At 42.8% G+C, this 18,789-nt stretch overlaps 1 protein-coding gene across 7 annotated transcripts in view; it reads right to left on the bottom strand.

The window, feature by feature from the left end:
• VEZT (vezatin, adherens junctions transmembrane protein) overlaps positions 1 to 18,789 on the bottom strand; it is a 126,324-nt gene that overhangs the window by 103,543 nt on the left and 3,992 nt on the right. Inside the window, exon 1 of one of the 7 annotated variants that reach the window (XM_025182230.3) lies at positions 12,264 to 14,366. The exons of the other annotated variants lie outside the window; for them this stretch is intronic. The gene's annotated coding sequence lies outside the window, so the exon portion shown is untranslated. Of the gene's footprint in view, positions 1 to 12,263; positions 14,367 to 18,789 lie in introns of those variants that run through there. 7 annotated transcript variants of the gene reach the window in all.

Below are 18,789 nucleotides of genomic sequence, written 5' to 3'. Positions count from 1 at the left end.
TCATTCTGGGAAAATGCCTGATACACAATATACCTTATGCATCTAACAGCACTGAAAAGGTTAAGTGAGTGCCGTATCACTGTAACTATGAGAAGACAAAACTCTTGGAATTTTTCCTTAGACAGATTCTGCAGGTAGTTGCATGTTATTTGCCACCACAAAAATTCCTTATAAAGAAATGTTAAGATAATGTATATTTATGTAATACTAGACAGGGCTCTCAAATTCATTTGCACTGAGGCCACACAATACTGTTTTCCTACTTCAAACAGAGGCTGCAGGGTACACTCTGAACAGTCAGAGTATAACAAAAAGTATTAAGTGCACCATGGATAGAAAGCAGAAGGAAGGGAGATAGATAAAGGAGTGTATTGCTAGATGTTCCCCAAATCTGTATCTGTGGCTTAATGCATGTAGTTTAGGGATGTGCAACTTCCAACCCCATATTCCTTATACAAAAAAAAAAAAATACCTGAGTAAGAAGCCACTGACTAGTTTGCAGCAACTCCATAAGCCAAACATTTTTCAAACTGTCATCAGTCTAAACAAGCTAACACCTTCTGAATCTGCAGACAGCTTTAAACAATAACTCTGGCAAGTGACTTTCTTTTATCCATCTCAGCTGGTATTAACTCTGAATCCCAACAATTAATACTCTGCATTATCTATTTCACCATTAAGCAAAACACATAAGAGGGACAACCCAATACAATGATTAAGGCCTGGTTTACACTATAGAGTTAGGTTAACATAATTACGTCAGTGTCTACACTACAGCCATGCCCCCTCAAGAGGCATAAGGTTTATGTCAGTATAGTTAGGACTGCAATAGGAGAAAGAAAGAGCCTGAAGCAGGGGGCTGGTGCTCGAACCCAAGAAAGCAAGAATTATATTACGAGTAATAGGTCATGTCAAAAGCAGATGTTTGCCTGCGAATCAGTGTCTCTAGGCACTAGCACTGCAAGCACTGGTAAAAGCACATTGAATATGTAAATACATTCCACCAGGACAATACAGGGACTCCCAGCTGAGTACATGACAAAATAGTTTGAAATAAGAATGAAAGCATAATAATGGGTAGTGAATACTTTGGAGCAAAGTACAAAAGGAGGTACCAAACATGTCATTAATGCGTAAAATGATACGTAAGGTGTATATCACAGATTGTTTGTTGCTGTCTATAAATGTTGGGGTACCTTGACTTAACCCTTGGCCGGCCTGTTGGCAATAGTGAAATCCATACTATTGATTGAGCTTGTCCATTGTCATGGGTACAAATGCATTGGGTCTCAGAGGCCTTCTGGCTACCGCTATTAATGTACTTTGTGCTACAATAAATCTGACTTTTGGGTGCCTTTGTATCTTATCTGAGTTTGTGGTCTTGGGGGGCTCTCCTGAAGTCTATCTTGCTAGCTATCTGCTCAGAGCAAGCATGATATACTGAGGGAGCATACAAAAACGCATGCAGCCAAATGTTTATCATCACTAACACAAGCAGAAGACCTATCAGAATGTCACATCAGTGAATCCTGATGACTTTCTGGACACAGCAGATTACCTACATGGACTGTCATTATTGTCAATTTCAGGGCTCTATGCTGGAGCCATGAAACTGACAAGAAAACCTGGCTCCCTGGCCAGGACAAAGCTGCTGGTTGGGAGCCCAGCTGCACTAAGGCTAGGGATGTGAACAAATAGTCGACTATCCGATAAATAAATGCTTATTGAATAGTCGACAGGATAGTCAACTAGTCGCTTCCCCCCAACCTTGCTGACTCTATCAAAAAGAGGCAGCGGGGGCGGAGGGGGTGGGGAGAAAGGGCTGCTTCAAAGCGGCAGCACCGCATGGAGCCTGAGGCTAGACCCCAGGCTCCATGCAGTGCTGCCACTTTGAAATGCCGCGTGCAGCCCAGGGTCACCTGGGGACTCCCCCACTGACCCGAGGCTCCATGAGGCGCTGCATCTTTGAAATGCTGCGTGGAGTATGACATCGGGCTCCCTATGGCATTTCAAAATGGCAGCACCGCATTGAGCCTGGGGTGAGCTGTAGACTCTGAGTCCCCCCCACTGGCCTCGTGTGCTGCACAGCGCTTCACCTTTGAAGTATATCAAAGGTAGAGGCACCCTTATCAACTAATCAAACTGCATCGACTATTCGATTAGCCAAATAATTGAAATTTTACATCCTAACTGAGGCATCTGGCTCCCTGCTGGGAACCCAGCAGATGATGAGGCTTTAGGTACAGAGCTCCCCACTGGGAGCCAAGACGTTTGTACTCCTGACAGGGGCCCTGGGGGACAAACCAGGCTTTTGGAGGGGAGCAGGGAGTCAAGAGACCAAGTTCTCAGCCAGCTTCTCAGCCCCCTGCCACTCATCTTAAGTTGGCTGACATGCTCCTGGTAAAGATGCAGGCCCTAACAGGAAAGCAGTGTGGACATGAGCTACCACATAATTACTGCTTTGACTGGAAGCTGACCTAACACAGATCAACTTAAGTTTGCAGTGTAGATATGCCCCAAAGCACAGTACAGTGAGTGATGTTTCACTATGGTGTGGCAACGAAGGAGGTGTGTTGCTAAAAATCACCATTATTTCTTTTCTCCCACAAATTTGATCCCTAAGGAATGAGGACTAACACAGTGATATTATTGTCGGGAATTCTAGAAATTCTGTGCAGCAAAATATAAGCTATTACAAACATAGGAGGGTTGGCAAAAAAAAGAGAGAAAGAGAGAGAGAGAGAGAGAGAGAGAGAGAGAGAAAGAAAGAAAGAAAGAAAGAAAGAAAGAAAGAAAGAAAGAAAGAAAGAAAGAAAGAAAGAAAGAAAGAAAGAAAGAAAGAAAGAAAGAAAGAAAGAAAGAAAGAAAGAAAGAAAGAAAGAAAAGAAGCAGCAGAAGCTTTTTCTGGAAGGTTAAACAGCCAAGCAGGAAACATCTTGCAGGGCCCAAAACTGCTGTTACCTGACCTATTGCCTCAAGGCAGGCAATTTAAAAAAAAAGCATACATCTAGGAGGACATGCAATATCTTCAACCAAAAAGCTAAAGATGGATTCTAATTTTCTACTTTAAGAACACAGAAACAGATTTTACAGGGGGTTTCTGAATTTAACTACAATGTGAACCATTTTATTCTCATCTGAAATGCAACTAACCTAGTGTAGGTGGAGAAAAACTACAGTATTATATGCCAAAATGTCTTACGTAGCAACAAGCACAATCTTACATATTGCTAACCTTTGCAGTCCCAGATGGCCAGAAGTCCCAGTAGATTGCACAGTGTATAGTTTTGATTGTATAAGCAATCTTGAGAAGAAAAAGGTAAGGTTACATTACTGTTGACTTTTTCTGACAGGGAAAGAGACAAGGAACAATACCTAGTACATTTTAGATTTTTATATGTACCTCTAGCATTTTTCCCATCTCTTTTCACTTTGACAGTCTACTTGAAGGATATTTGGCTTCATATGTAATCAATTTCAGACCATGAGTTAAAATAGTTTCCAGTACTAAACATGCCTCTGAATCCTCCTGCCAATTTTGTAGTATTACAATCACATGTTCTAATATTTGAAACTTATATTTACTTTATTTTTTCTCTCCTGGTGTGAAAGTTCCACCCAAACAAGGGAAAATAACTGATTTATTAGAAAGAGAGAAACCAGAGAAACTAAATGCAAAGTGCTGTCAAATGCATGAAGTAAACAAAAAGGGAGTAAAGTCATTTTCCCCTTTTTCAATTATAGAAATCTTAGATGCTGCTTATGAGAATGACAGGTAAAACATTTTTGATAGAACTGCAAATTTTAACTAGGCTTTATTTTGTGTACGGCACCTTGCAATGAGTTTATAAAATGGAAAGATACAGGAACTATTACTTCCTTATCCTATCAAGTATTTGGTATCATAATAAAGTGATCTACTGAGGTCCCTTCCAGTCCTATACTTCCATGATTCTATAACAGCATAAGACTATTGTTACTAGTGTGCTCTCAACTGCTGTTGTTAATATTGTGTGAGTGCTCCACTCCAACTACTTCTTTTCCATCACTTATAACCTTTTGAGACTCCTTCTAGCTGAAGATTTCTACATTTGGTTTCCGTTAAAGAGAAAACCCTTTGAAGGTTTGAGTCCAAAAGATTTCAGGAATTTTTGAATGAGAGGATAGTATAGATTTTCCCCACAGCGGTAAAAAAAATCTAATTTTTTTTAAATAAACAAAAACACCTCCCCCCCTCCCCCGCCGCCTCCCAAAACAAACAAAAAACAACTGTTCTAGCACAGCTGAAAATTAGGTAGGGGTAGTAATGTTCAATGGGAATTAACTAAGGGTGTTGGTAAAATATGGTATTTACTGAGCAAGTGATGAGGATTTAGAAAATTCACTTTTCACACTGATTGCAGTTTAACCAACATTTTAACCAAAGGAAGGCTGTGCTGTACATGCTCATGGCTATTTTATCTCTGTGCAAAACATGTACCTCTTCTAAGGCGTGAATTAAAATTTGCACCGTTACACCAGGAAAAGATAGAGCCTTCCACAAGGATTGCTCTGAAATTCACAAGGATACAGTAAGCTTTGTGCAACAAATGAGTATCAAAATGTCAAAGCTGTGCTTTCCCCATGTCAATCAACACCGTGTAGTCTCCTAACTGGATGCCTGAAAGTGTAGCCATCGTGGTGTTCTTCTTGAACCTATTATATTTGGCATATTTATCTAGCTAATCAAAGTATAAACATTTCTGGATCTCTTGAGAGCTGAAAAAGAGGTGAAATGGATTCAAATCCTTCTGACTAGAGAATAGGCCACATATTTCTACAGAAAAAGAAAACTGATGGCAGTTTACTTCATGTTTTACAGGCTTTGTTTGAATGAACTGTGGTTTTGGATATTTTATGCTTTCTATAGTACAGTATATCCATTGTTTTCCACTCTGTGAAGAGGGTCATTTACCACTGGTGCCATCTAGGGATCTGGCAGGATAGCAAGTCCTATTCTTTCCTGGAACTCCTGTTGACAGCCGTGATCTGGCTCTGTCATGACTCAGCTGTCCAGCCAGGTCACACATTCCAGTCCACCAAAGAAAGCCAATCTTTGGATAACTTGAAAGGGCTTTGAGGCCTTTTCCTTAGGTCAGGGACTTTGGAGCTGGACTCCTGTGTCTCCAGAGCCTTTTCCATCTTAGTTCCCCACTGAGGATAGACTCCTATCAATTTCACCTCTTCAGGAATTGCTAGGGGAACCTGGGCCCACTATCTCCATTAGGCTTAATGGTGGGCAGCTAAGTCCTTCACTTTTGGTTGTTATGCAACTACCTCTCTAGATGTTTCCTGACAGTGTCCCCATTTCCCCACAGGGTAAATTAAAAGGACTGAAAAAACAACAAAGTTTCTGACTTTCAAAAATAATCATTAGCTTCCTTTAAAGGCTTGGTCAGATCCAACATTCCCTCTAATTTTTTCCATGCACATGCTGAAATTTTTTTTGCTATGTGCTCTGAACTATGTGCAGATATGCACCACCAGTAAAAACACATGTTGCAGGCTGTGGGTGCTCTGTTAATTAGCTGGGTGGCACCTGGATTTCTTCTGGGTTACTTCCCAAGCACACAGCTTAAAGGGAACATTGGTTAGATCAGTTTTACCAGACCTCAGTTACCAAGTGCTCCTATGACATTCCTTCCCAAGGGATCAGAGCACAGGTCTGTTCCCTTCCACTGTCCACCTCAACTGAGCTGGCCTGCCCTCCTTTCGAGTCCCTCTTCTAAAATACCTAGGTATTACAGGAGTGGTGCGGTGAGCTGCCTGGATCCAAAGCAACAGCTTAACTATTTCTTTACTGGTGTAGGATTTGTATACCACACAAAAGGACTCATTTCTGGTGGTGGGTTTCTTCCACTCCTGCAAGAACACAGATAGTTTCTTCATAATCCTCAAGATTAATTCTGCGCACAGATATCTATTTTCCTGAGCTGTATGAGTCTGACTGTAATAGGAATAGGCCTGAAATAAAACATATAGGTCAAATTCAAGATCTCTTTTCTGGGTGGCATTCAGGACATGAACTTGCATGTTCAAAATCTGACACCATAACCAAACTTCCCGCCCAGATCGGGGGAGTGTTCAATCTATTATAAAGAGAAGCATAAGCTATGTACTTTGATTTGTGGTTTTGATTCTCTGTACCTTTGTCCTGTGGCCTCAGCTTCCAAAATTTTTTGTCTGGACTCAGCTTCTAAAACTTTTTGATACAGGCTAATTTTTCCTCTCAGATCTGAAGTGCCATATGTGGAAAAGAAATCTTATACTTTCTATGGATGTGTAATGGTTGGTGCTTGAAGGAGGTGGCTCCTAATGGTTAGAGGACAATAGAGGAGCACAGACCCTTCCATCATCCCAGGCTCTGGCCCAGGGCCCTCTGAGCGTAGTCAGTGTCAGGTACCCTTAGAGCAGGGCTACTCAACTTTGGAAGCCCTGGGAGCCACAATGATACTCACAGCATATGCCGAGGGCCACAACTTAAGTGTGGTTGCATATGCATGCAAATATACATGCAAATATATGCAAACAGCTTTTTTCACACTGATGGGCATGAATACAAAAAGCACTTCCCACAATGCCCTGGCACTCCCAGCACCCCCTCCCTGGGGGCTAGAAGTGTCCACACCCTGTACCTATCTGTTACAGCCAGCTTGTCTGCTTCTGTCTTTCAGTGCTTACCCTCCTTGGGAGATGCCTCACCATTGTGGAGCGTGTTCCCAGTGGAGACCATGTTCAAAGGATCCCACCTGCAGGCCGCATGCTGAGCCACATGTAAACGCAAACCTCACCGTGGGCCACAAACAAATGGGCCACGGGCCGCATGCGGCCCATGAGCCACGTGTTGAGTAGCCCCTTCTTAGAGCATCTTAAGACAGACCTCCCTGGGCCCCTCCTCCTCCTGCACCCTATAGCTCAAGCTTTTCCAATCAAGGTAATACAGACCAAACACAATGCCTTTAGCCTGTCTGGATTACAGGGGGTGGTTCCTCTTTTCACAGAGAAGCAGCTTTCACTTCCTTCCTCAGGAATTCCCAAAGCCAGATTCTTTTCTCTTCCTGAACAGCTCCCTTCTGAATAGTGTAGGTACAACTTTTAAATCCAACCTCCACCTGGAGCATATACTGCAGTAGCACCTGGCTGGAGTTATCTAGAACAGTGGTCCCCAACTTTTTTATAGCATGGACCAACAAACCCATTCACAAACTTTTGGTGGACCAGCAACATCTTATTTGCCCACTCACTCCCATATTATGCAAATAATATGCAAATATGCAAATAAAATGTTAACTGTCTGCCTAGCCCCAACCCAGCCCCTTGCTCCCAGTGCTAAATCCCTTTGCCCCCTGCCCCTTTTCCCCGTGCCCTTTGACCTTTTAACCTCTGACCCCTACAGCCCGTGCCAACACTTTTCCCTCTCACCGAAAAACACCTCTGTGCCCCTACCCAACCCAACCCACACACTCCCCAGAGTGATGCTGCCCCTTCTAGGGAGCATAGCCATTACTACTGTGCGGGCAGAAGGAGCGGCCATTGGCAGCATGCCCCTGCAGTCCTGCCACCGCTGGGAAAATTGGCCACGGAGGCAGGGGGAGCGGCCGTTGGAGACACGCATGCTCACTCCTCCTTCCCATCACCCGGCTTCTCTGGCATCCAGGGCTGCCACAGCTCCTCCAGCCACCAGAGCCACTGCGGCTCCTCTGGCAGCCAGTGGTTTGTGGCCCGACAGTTGAGAACCGCTGGTCTAGAAGCAGAGTTGTTGCATAACCTTTTCACTCCCATTGTGGGCTTTATACAGCCCATCACAGAATGTTTGTACTTCTTCCACCAAATGTTGAGATTGAAGAGGGGCCAGGATTATATCATTTACATGAAACAATGAAGTCTAGTTCAAAACTGTATTATCTACTTTGGGGATTCTGAATAAATTAACAGGGAATACTACGCTAGGCAGAAATAAAATCATGCTACTGTACAACCATTCACTAGATCTAGATTGAGTTCAGATTTTACTATGACCGTTATGTCAGGATACTGTGGCAGTTTTTATATATCAAGGAATGGGCAAATTATTTCCATTAATACTGAAGTATCTAATAAATAACATTAAAGAAAATAGATTGAGACTATGTGAATGCTAATGTTTCCAGCAATAGCACAAGTAGGGTTCCCAGATGGTTGAAACAAAAATACCAAACAGCCCTCTCCCCCCCGCCCACAAAAAATATCAGGAAAAAATTCTGTTGGGGGGGCAATTGGGGGGAAAGCCAAAGTTGTTGAGAAAAAAAAAAAAGAGAGAGAGACTGCAAGGACTAATTCAAAAAAAATTAAAATAAAACAGCATTAAAAATAGCATGTCGCCTTTAAGTGCAGGGATGGGAGAGGTTGAGCACTAAGACCCAGGGGAAGCACTACTTCCCCTAGGTCTTTTGGCCGGCAGCCATTTTGTGCCGGCAGCCTTGCAAACCAGGTAAGCATGGGGGCTGGGGTCGGGGGGCTGGGGGTGTTGGGGGCCAGAGGAGGAGGAGGAGGAGGCCAGGTGCTGAATGTCTGTAGGGTTGCCAAGTGCCCGGCATTTTCGCCTCCTGGCCAGGGAAAAATTCAGAAAATACCGGACATCTCAGGCGTCTGGTATTCTCTGAATTTTTTTACCCAGCAGGAGCCGAAAATACCAGACTGTCCGGGTGAATATGAGACACCTGGCAACCCTAAGCACAAGCCTCATGAATAAATTAGAACAGACCCAAGTGAGGAAAGGGAAGGAAGTGGAAAGCCATGTAGTAATGATGTAGCTTGGGACTAATGACCCTTTTATGCCCATTTAGGGATGCTTTACTCAAAGTAACAAGAGATAATTCTATACTCTACAGGAACTGCACAAAACTGGGAAGCCTGCCACATTTTATTTCCTTCCATTTTACTGATGTATTACTAGACTGTAAAAACAATATACAAATAAATAGTTCTACTTTAGAGATGAGGACTTGAGAAATCAAAGAGTCAAGTGCTTAATCAAGAAACTCTTTGAGGAAAGTCTGATAGCCAATAGAAAGACAATGGAAAAGGATATGAACTATGGAGAAACTATATATAACAGCTGAGCATAAAGAAGTATATGAAGGAACTACGAAGAGTGACATACCACAACTGACTGTTGAAGACTCTTCATGTTTACGCATCTAAAATTATTCTGGTCACTTTTCTTGATACAGTACTAGCGTCTTTGGATAACTATCAGTCAGGATCTCAACTACTAAATATTACTGGGGATGTTAAATTTCGATTAATCAGACAATTGAGTAGTTGATGGAATTGCCATCTGTTATTTGAGTAGTCAAGAGGGGGATGTGGGACACTCACTATCCCAGCTGCGCCTCTGCCTTTTAAATGTACTAAGAGCAGCCCATGGCTGAACAACAGGGAACATGGGGTGAGCAGGGACTGCTTGCTACATTTCAAAGGCAGAGGGGAAGCTATCAGACTGCTTCAGTCCCTGCTCGCACCCTTTCCCTGCTGTGCTTCTGCCTCCCTTGCCCTCTGCCCTCCCGGAGAGACAGTGCTGGGGGGAACCTGCTTTATGCCGGTTCCCCCCCAGCACCAGCTCCTGCTTCCCCCCATTGCTGCCCCCCTCTGATAAAGGCAGCAGGGGGGAAGGGGCGGAGCCGGAAGCGACTAGTCGAGTCACTACTGACTACCCGATAAGCCTATGTTTATTGGGTAGGCAACTAGTCACTTACATCCCTAAATATTACCCAGCTCTAATTAGTTTCACAGAGATGATACATGGTGATATGTTTTAAATGCTGATATACAAAAAACAGCTATAAAGGAATATCTCAATATAGCCTCATTAAAGTAGGTAGGGCTTTAAAAATTCACTCCTGATGAGTGGGAAAGCTTGCCCTGGCAAGAGAGACTTTCTAACATTCTCCAGAATTTAAGCTTCCATTTAAAAATAAAGTTTTCAGATTTTATGGCTGCAAGAATAATCTCCCAAAACTGAACCAAAGAAAACCAACACAGTATAGTCTTTCTAAGTCTGCAGACACCAAGCTCCTACATATCTGCTACTGTTCCTACTTTCCTAAGTAGACGTTCTATGAAATTAACGAGACTGATCAGCTTCACTACTGCTGTATGCAGAACCCCATTGCCAGCAGGGAAAATGACAAGAATCACATCAATTTCAGACAGCTAATTAGGAAATAAATCATCAGGTGATGAAATTACTGAGTGAAGAGAACCCAAAAACCAGAAACAGGAAGAAATACAGCGTAACAGGGATCTTCAACCCTCACTATAGCCAGGAGTCACAAGGAACAGAGAGAAGGGAAAGTTCTTTTTCTCTTTCAACAACTTGAATAGAGCTTCAAATATATAATACCTACTAGGGATGGAAGACAGTGTGTAACTGAATAGTTGTGTAACCACACGAAATCTTGATAGTCCTATGAAGGAGTGAGCGGCAGTCAGTGTGCTCCCAGCCTCACTCACGGGGAAGCCCCTTACCACTCTTTGCTGGCGCCTCTATCAGGGGCAGCAGCGCGGAGTGGCAGGCAGGAGCTGGTCTGCGAGAGGAGCCAGTTAAAAAACCCACACAGACTGGCTCCCTCCTGCTACCCCTGTCTGTAAAGGGGTCCAAGCTCCCCGTGGAGAGAGGCTTCCTCTCTTGAAAGCTGGCTCCCTGTGCATATCGGCTCCTGCCTGCCCCCTTTGCCCTCAGCACTGCTGCCTATCAGAGGCAACAGTATGAGAGGGGGGAGCGGCACCGTGAAGCTGGTGCTGGGGGGGAAATCGCTACAGGAGGCAGCAAAGGGGGGCAGGCAGGTCTGCAGAGCCAGTATGAACAGGGAGCCTGCTTGAAAGCCAGCTCCTCACGTATATTGCCTCCAGCTTGCCCACCTCAGCCTCCGCACTGCTGCCGCTGACAGAGGCAGAGGCAGCAGCGCAGGGACAGGGGCAAGGCAGATCTGGTGCTCATGGGGAGCCAGCTCCTCACAAGCATAAGCTCCTGCACCTCCCCCATCCTTGCTGTCTTTGATACAGAGGCAGCAAGGGAGAGGGAGTGCATGTAGTCAACAGGCTTATTGGTTAATCATTTAGTCATCTACATGTTGACATCCCTGATGCCTACTAAGTCCAGTAGTTTTAAAGTCTTCTGTCTTGCAAATCGAGAATCATTTGACTAGACTGGTTATTCACTAGACTAGAGACATTACTATTGCTACTTATTACATATAAGATGCTCAGATACTATGGTGAGAGATGACAGTATAGCTATATGACAAAATGTGAATCTGTATTCACATCCTACACAATGTCATAATCTTTTTACAAAGTATGCCTTGCAAGGGATCATCTGAACACTCTATTTTCTGGTCAATAAAATCTGTGTCAACACTGAATGCGAAATTATAAAATTTCACTGTATCTTAACACACCTTCTAAACTGAGGTTGGCAAACAGGTCTGCCTCACAACAAAGGAATGTGTGCTCTACTTAATGACTGTTTACTGCTTAAATGCAAATTAAAACAGAAAGGAAACTAAATACATTCCAACAGGTGAGGAAAAGCAGCAGGAAACATCCTTTCTATAAACTCTCTGTCTCCAGAATCTCAGCTATAAATATTTTCCGAGGGAGCCCTGACACTATAAAAAGGGGAATACACACCAAATGGACTCCTCCTCTCTCTGTCCATCAATTCACTGCATTGCAAGGGACAAACCAAGCAACTTGTGAATTGGAGAGAAGGAATTCTGATCTAAAAGTCTGGTCAGTAATATTGCTCAGAGCATGTGGTGAAAAAAATCTTGCCTTTGTTAAGTTACATGCCAATTGTGTTTAATCTTTGTGTTTCTTGTGACCATTTTTTACTTTTATGCCTCATTACTTCTACTAATTTAAAACCTTTTTGTATCTAATGAACTTGTTTTATGTATTTGTTTGTTTGTTGTTTTAGCTAATCCAGTGTGTATTTGAATCAAAGTGCATGGAAAACAAGATGTTTGAATGGCTTTTCTGTTAATAAAACTGCAGACTTTATATAAGCTTATAGTGTCCAGCAGAGGGCTGCATAGAGCAGGACATACATTTTGGGGGAAAAAATCTAGGAGTCAGAGTGTATTGTTGGGGTTATCTTGCAATATAACCAAGGCTGGTGAGAGCCAAGGTGTGGCTGACAGGCTGCAGTACACCCTGGGACATAGTTGGGAGTGACTTACTTGCTGAAAGCTGTTTGTGAGAAGTCCAGTCTAGAGGTTACAGCAGCAAAGCATTGTAAAGAGCACCCAAGATTAGAGGACAGGGGTGATACAGCTACTCATCAGTTGAAATGTACCCTGCAAATGTCAAAATCTAGATAAGATAGACATCACTAAAATATCCTTTTCTGCATCTCTCATGTGGACAAGATAGTGCCTCATTCCTGAAAAGTGAGGCAAAGCAGAGCTCCCAAAGTGCAAGGATCCTGACTTCTACCCTAGGTGTCCCTATTAACTCTCAGCAATATATTTCACAGTTCAGATAAATCAGTGTGGTAGCATCCCCTGAGGTGAAACTAAGACTGTGGGACTGCTGAGCTCCCTGTCCCACCAATGTTGGGTACCATTCTCACACTGCGATGCTGTGACAAGCTACAAACCTCTGGGAGGTACTGTACTTACTAGTTTCTGAGGGGCAGCTGTGTTAGACTGTAACTGGAAACATTTTAAAAATAACTAATATTCTTGCAGCACCTTTGAGACTAACAAAAATGTAGACGGTATTATGAGCTTGTGTGGGCATAGCCCACTTCTTCAGATGACCCGAGTTAAGGGGTCCAGGTAACTATTTGTTATTTTTTAAATGTTTTCAGTACTTACTAGGGATGTTAACAGGTACCCAGTTAAACAGTTACCCAATCAGCATGACCTTTAATGGGTGATGCTTACTGGGTAATAGTTACCTGGTACCCGGGAGCAGTCCCCTGCGCTCACAGCCCAGCTGCGAGCGAAGGGCTGTTCCAGCCCCATCCCCACCACTGATGGAGCTACCTGTGGGGGAAATCAGCTACCTGCGGCTGCTCTATCCCAACCCCAGCGCAGCCCAACTCCACCAGAGTAGCCACCCCTACCTACCACCTTTAATTGGCTAAATGAGATTTTACATCCCTAGTACCTACTCGTACAGGGACACACTCAGCTTGGTTACACGCATGTTTCTCCCAACCACGCATTAACCAATAACACAGTGGCTCCAACAAATTTCCCCCACCTTCCCAGCTTTTCACACCAGAACTGTACCATCTTGCCCTGGTCAGAAGCCTGGCCAGGGCACATACTTTACCCAGTCCATCCCTCAGTTAATGTGTAGAGGACAAATGTAAGCCTCTGAAAACTAACCTGAATTTTCTAAGCACTCTGTTTTAGGCACAATATAAAACAGGTTTATTAAGTACAAAATGATAGATTTTTAAGTGATTGTAAGTAGCAAGCACAGAAATCAAAGTTGATTACCTAAAGAAATAAACAAATCTGCAGTCTAAGTTCTACAAACTAAACAGGATTTGAATCAAGCAGTGTCACACACGGACAGATGGCATAGTTCCTCAGTATACAGGCTGGAATTCTTTTCCAGCCTGGGACTACACTTCCCAATTCAAAGTCTTTGTGCTCCAGATGTGTTTCCCCAGGTGTTGTGTTGTGTGGGTAGTGAGGCCAAATCATAATGTCACTTGTTTAAAGTTTCTTTCCGTTTGCTGGAAAGTTTTTTTTGATGGGAGGATTAGGCAGTCCCCATTGATCAAGTAGTCTGTATTGTCTTTGTGTTCTCTCTGACAAGTCTTCTGGGATAGCATAAGGGAGTGGATTCTCTTTAATGGGCCTTAAATCAGTGCATCTCCACTGTTGTATCTATAAGGCTGGTTGTGGGTGGTTCCCAACCCCACAACATATTTCAGTAACACACACATAGCAAAACTTCATATCTTCACATATAATGATAGCACATACAATCCAACAGGAAGCTAATGTTCAACAGCTCAAGATATCTCACAAGGCATTCTTGGTAAGAAATATAATGATATGAGACTGGTGAATATGGAGGTTCCAGCATGCTGCTTTGAAGTAAAGAGTTCCATAATGAGCCACACTTGTGCATACAGTGAATAATTCCTCACTATACATATTACTACATTTTTCAAAGATTCAAACTCACTCAAATCAAACCAGTTTTCTTCGGAACCACCAAAGGAACTTCTCCTTTATGATTATTACATCCATTCTAAATTCCAACGTTTAACCCACAGCTTTTTTTAAGATGTAAAGTTGTTCAACGAAAAGCCAAACATTTTTTTAATGGGTGCAGTGGGCTTCTGGAAACAGGAGATTGGCACGGGGGGGGCCTGGGGGTGGTAGTGGGCTCTAAGGGATGTGGGGCTGGCACTGGGAGGGTTGGGTGCAGAACAGCGTTCCCTCTAAGCTGAGGGGTAGCACAGCATCACAGGTGATTAATCAGCTCCAGTCAGGGGATCAGGGCTCCATGCATGGACCTGACTGACTAGGTGGGGCTGATTAATCACCTGTGAAGCTGTGCTACTGCACAGCTTAGAAGGAACACTGGTGCAGAGGACTCTGGGGTCAGTGGCTATGCTTAGGGGTAGTAGAGGGGCCTGTAGGGGTTAAGGCGGGAACTGGGGGACTCTGGAGCTTGGGGCTTTTGGCGGATCGGTAACATTTTATTTGAATATTCATTATTTGTTTAATGAATATGCAAATAAAATGTTACCAGTCCGCCAAAATTTTGTGAACAGGTTTGCCGGTCCCTGGTATCAAAAACCACTAATCCAATGGATGGGACCACTCTGATCTTCTCAGTACCATTTCTAACTTTAATATATTTTTTCTGAGATAGGGAGACTAGAACCATACATAGTATTCAAGGTGTAAGCATACTATGGATTTATATAGTGGCATTATGATATTTTATGTCTATTCCTTTCCTAATAACTCCTAATACCAGAAGGGTGTGGTTTTTGGGGGGATTTTTTGGATTGCCATTGCACACTGAAAGGCTATTTTTCAAGGAATTACCTACAATAACTCCAAGATCTCTTCCCTGAGTGGTAAAACTAATTTAGAACCCATCATTTGTATTTATAGTTGGGATTATTTTTTTCCAATGTACATTATGTTGCACATATCAACACTGAGTTTCATCTGTCATTTGTCATCTGACTTTTGTGAGACCCCTTTGTACCATTTTGCAATCAATTTTGAACTTAACTATCTTTAGTAATTTTGTACCACCTGTGAATTTTTCCACCTCATTTTTCACCCTCTTTTCCAGATACTTTATAAATTATGTTGAACAGCATAGGTCCCAATAGATATCTCCACTGTGAAAACTGCTCATTTACTCCTATTCTCCATTTCCTATATTTTAACCAATTATTGGTCTATGAAAGGACCTTCCCTCTTATCAGAAGATGGAAGATTTTAAATTACTGTAAGAAACAGCATAAAACTGAATCATACTTTTTCTAACTAGTTACAAGTAGCATCTAAACTATTATCTATTAAAGTCATGAAAGAAACAGTGAACTACTAAATATTAAAACATTTAGCACCTCCATTGCCTAATAATAGTTGCCTATTGTAGAGGGTTGATTCCACTCTAGAAACCAATAGCTCTAGGGTTTTAATATTTCATTTTCTTTCAAAAAAAAAATTACATCTACAATTTTCTCTATTGTATTCTATATTGCAAATGAAACTGTGACCTTGTGACATTTTCTCAAGGTATCCAGGATTGCAAGTCACAACCTACCTGCCTCCCAACAAGAGTGGTATTTGATGGTACTTAATAGCTCCTTATAACAACAGTCTCCTAGCTACCCAAACAAGCATCTCAGGGTATGTCTACACTACCCCGCTAGTTCGAACTAGCGGGGTAATGTAGGCATACCGCAATTGCAAATGAAGCCCAGGATTTGAATTTCCCGGGCTTCATTTGCATAAGCGGGGCGCCGCCATTTTTAAATCCCCGCTCGTTCGAACCCCGTGCCGCGCGGCTACGTGCGGCACGACCTAGGTAGTTCGAACTAGGCACGGGGTTCGAACGAGCGGCAGGGATTTAAAAATGGCGGCGCCCCGCTTATGCAAATGAAGCCCGGGAAATTCAAATCCCGGGCTTCATTTGCAATTGCGGTATGCCTACATTACCCCGCTAGTTCGAACTAGCGGGGTAGTGTAGACATACCCTCAGGGAATTACCAGCCCTCACTTTGCTTTGCAGGTTAAGTGCACCCTAGTCACCATGTTGCTTTTTAGAAACATTCTTCTGTGATATCCAACCCCATCACTAGCTACTCACAGAAATACCACAGTTGCTATCCTCCAGAGTACACACCAGCTTATTTGAGTCAACTGAGAATCATTCCTGAATAACATCACAGCACTGAGAGATGTTTATAGTGAAAACAATCATAAGTTTGTTATCAAAGGCTAAGATTTAAGATATAGCAAGGATAATAATCCAAACAGAAAGGTTATATATAAAACAAAATTATAATGCCTCAGAGAGTCCAAATTTTACAATATAAACTATCTATACCAGTTATTCTCATCTAATGCAGTCTCCCAGTGTCTCCAGCCAACATGGCTGAATCTCCCCTATATGAATACAAAAGTGCTGTCTTTTTGCTTTCATGGTAAAAAAGGTGTCCTTTTACAATCTCCTCATATCCCCAAAACTCACTGTTGGTCCCCAAAGCCTGGCAAGCCTCTCAGAGGTTTATTCTGAGGTTTATTCCCGGTGCCAAGAGCGAACCACACTGTGGCTCTGCTTTTTTAAATGTAGTAACAACCACCTGGATCTTGCTACATTAAAAAAAAAAAAAAAAAAAAAAAAAAGGAGTCATAAAAAATGGAAACTAGGACAACTAACAAAGGATGAATATAGGCAAGCAACACGGGAATGCAGGGGCAAGATTAGAAAAGCAAAGGCACAAAATGAGATCAAACTAGCTACAGGCATAAAGGGAAACAAGAAGACCTTTTATAAATACATTAAAAGCAAGAGGAAGACCAAGGACAGGGTAGGCCCACTGCTCAGTGAGGAGGGAGAAGCAGTAACAGGAAACTTGGAAATGGCGGAGATGCTCAATGACTTCTTTGTTTCGGTCTTCACCGAGAAGTCTGGAGGTGTGCCTAACGTAGTGAATACAAGCAGAGAGAGGGTAAGTTTAGAAGATAGGATACACAAAGAACAAGTTAAAAATCACTTAGGAAAGTTAGATGTCAGCAAGTCACCAGGTCCTGATGAAATGCATCCCAGGATCCTCAAGGAGCTGATAGAGGAGGTATCTGAGCCTTTAGCTATGATCTTTGAAAAATCATGGCAGACAGGGGAGATTCCAGAAGACTGGAAAAGGGCAAATATTGTGCCCATCTATAAAAAGGGGAATAAGAACAACCCAGGAAACTACAGACCGGTCAGTTTAATGTCTGTCCCAGGGAAGATAATGGAGCAGGTAATTAAGGAAATCATATGCAAACACTTGGAAGGTAATAAAGTGATAGGGAATAGCCAGCATGGGTTTGTGAAGAACAAGTCGTGCCAAACTAATCTGATAGCTTTCTTTGATAGGATAACGAGCCTTGTGGATAAGGGAGAAGCGGTGGATGTCATATACCTAGACTTTAGTAAGGCATTTGATACGGTCTCGCATGATATTCTTATTGATAAACTAGGCAAATATAACTTAGATAGGGCCACGATAAGGTGGGTGCATAATTGGCTGGATAACCGTAGTCAGAGAGTTGTTGTTAACGGTGCTAAATCCTGCTGGAAAGGGATAACAAGTGGAGTTCCGCAAGGGTCTGTTTTGGGACTCGTACTGTTCAATATCTTCATCAATGATGTAGATATTGGGATAGAGAGTACTCTTATTAAGTTTGCAGATGATACCAAACTGGGTGGGGTTGCAACTTCTTTGGAGGATAGGGACATAATCCAAAATGACCTTAGCAAGTTAGAGAAATGGTCAGAGGTAAACAGGATGAGGTTTAATAAAGAGAAATGTAAAGTGCTCCACTTAGGAAGGAACAATCAGTTCCATACATACAAGATGGGAAGCGACTGTGTAGGAAGGAGCATGGCGGAAAGGGATCTAGGGGTCATAGTGGACCACAAGTTGAATATGAGTCAACAGTGTGATGCTGTTGCAAAAAAAGCAAATATGATTCTAGGTTGTATCAACAGGTGTGTTGTAAGCAAAACTCGTGAAGTCATTCTGCCGCTCTACTCTGCGCTAGTTAGGCCTCAGCTGGAGTACTGTGTCCAGTTCTGGGCGCCACATTTCAAGAAAGATGTGGAGAAATTGGAAAGGGTACAGAGAAGAGTGACAAGAATGGTTAAAGGTTTAGAGAACATGACCTATGAAGCCAGGCTTCGTGAACTGGGCTTGTTTAGTTTGGAAAAAAGAAGATTAAGGGGGGACATGATAGCGGTTTTCAAATATCTAAAAGGGTGTCACAAGGAGGAAGGAGAAAATTTGTTCCTCTTGGTTTCTGAGGACAGGACAAGGAGTAATGGGCTTAAAGTGCAGCAGGGGAGGTTTAGATTGGACATTAGGAAAAAATTCCTAACTGTCAGGGTGGTCAAATATTGGAATAAATTGCCAAGGGAGGTGGTGGAATCTCCCTCTCTGGAGATATTTAAGAACAGGTTAGATAGACATCTGTCAGGGATGGTGTAGACGGAGCTTGG

Source organism: Pelodiscus sinensis, chromosome 1 (assembly GCF_052426305.1).
Source record: "Pelodiscus sinensis isolate ZL-2025 chromosome 1, ASM5242630v1, whole genome shotgun sequence".
Taxonomy (NCBI): Eukaryota; Metazoa; Chordata; order Testudines; family Trionychidae; genus Pelodiscus; species Pelodiscus sinensis.
This window is presented reverse-complemented; position numbering and strand designations above follow the sequence as displayed.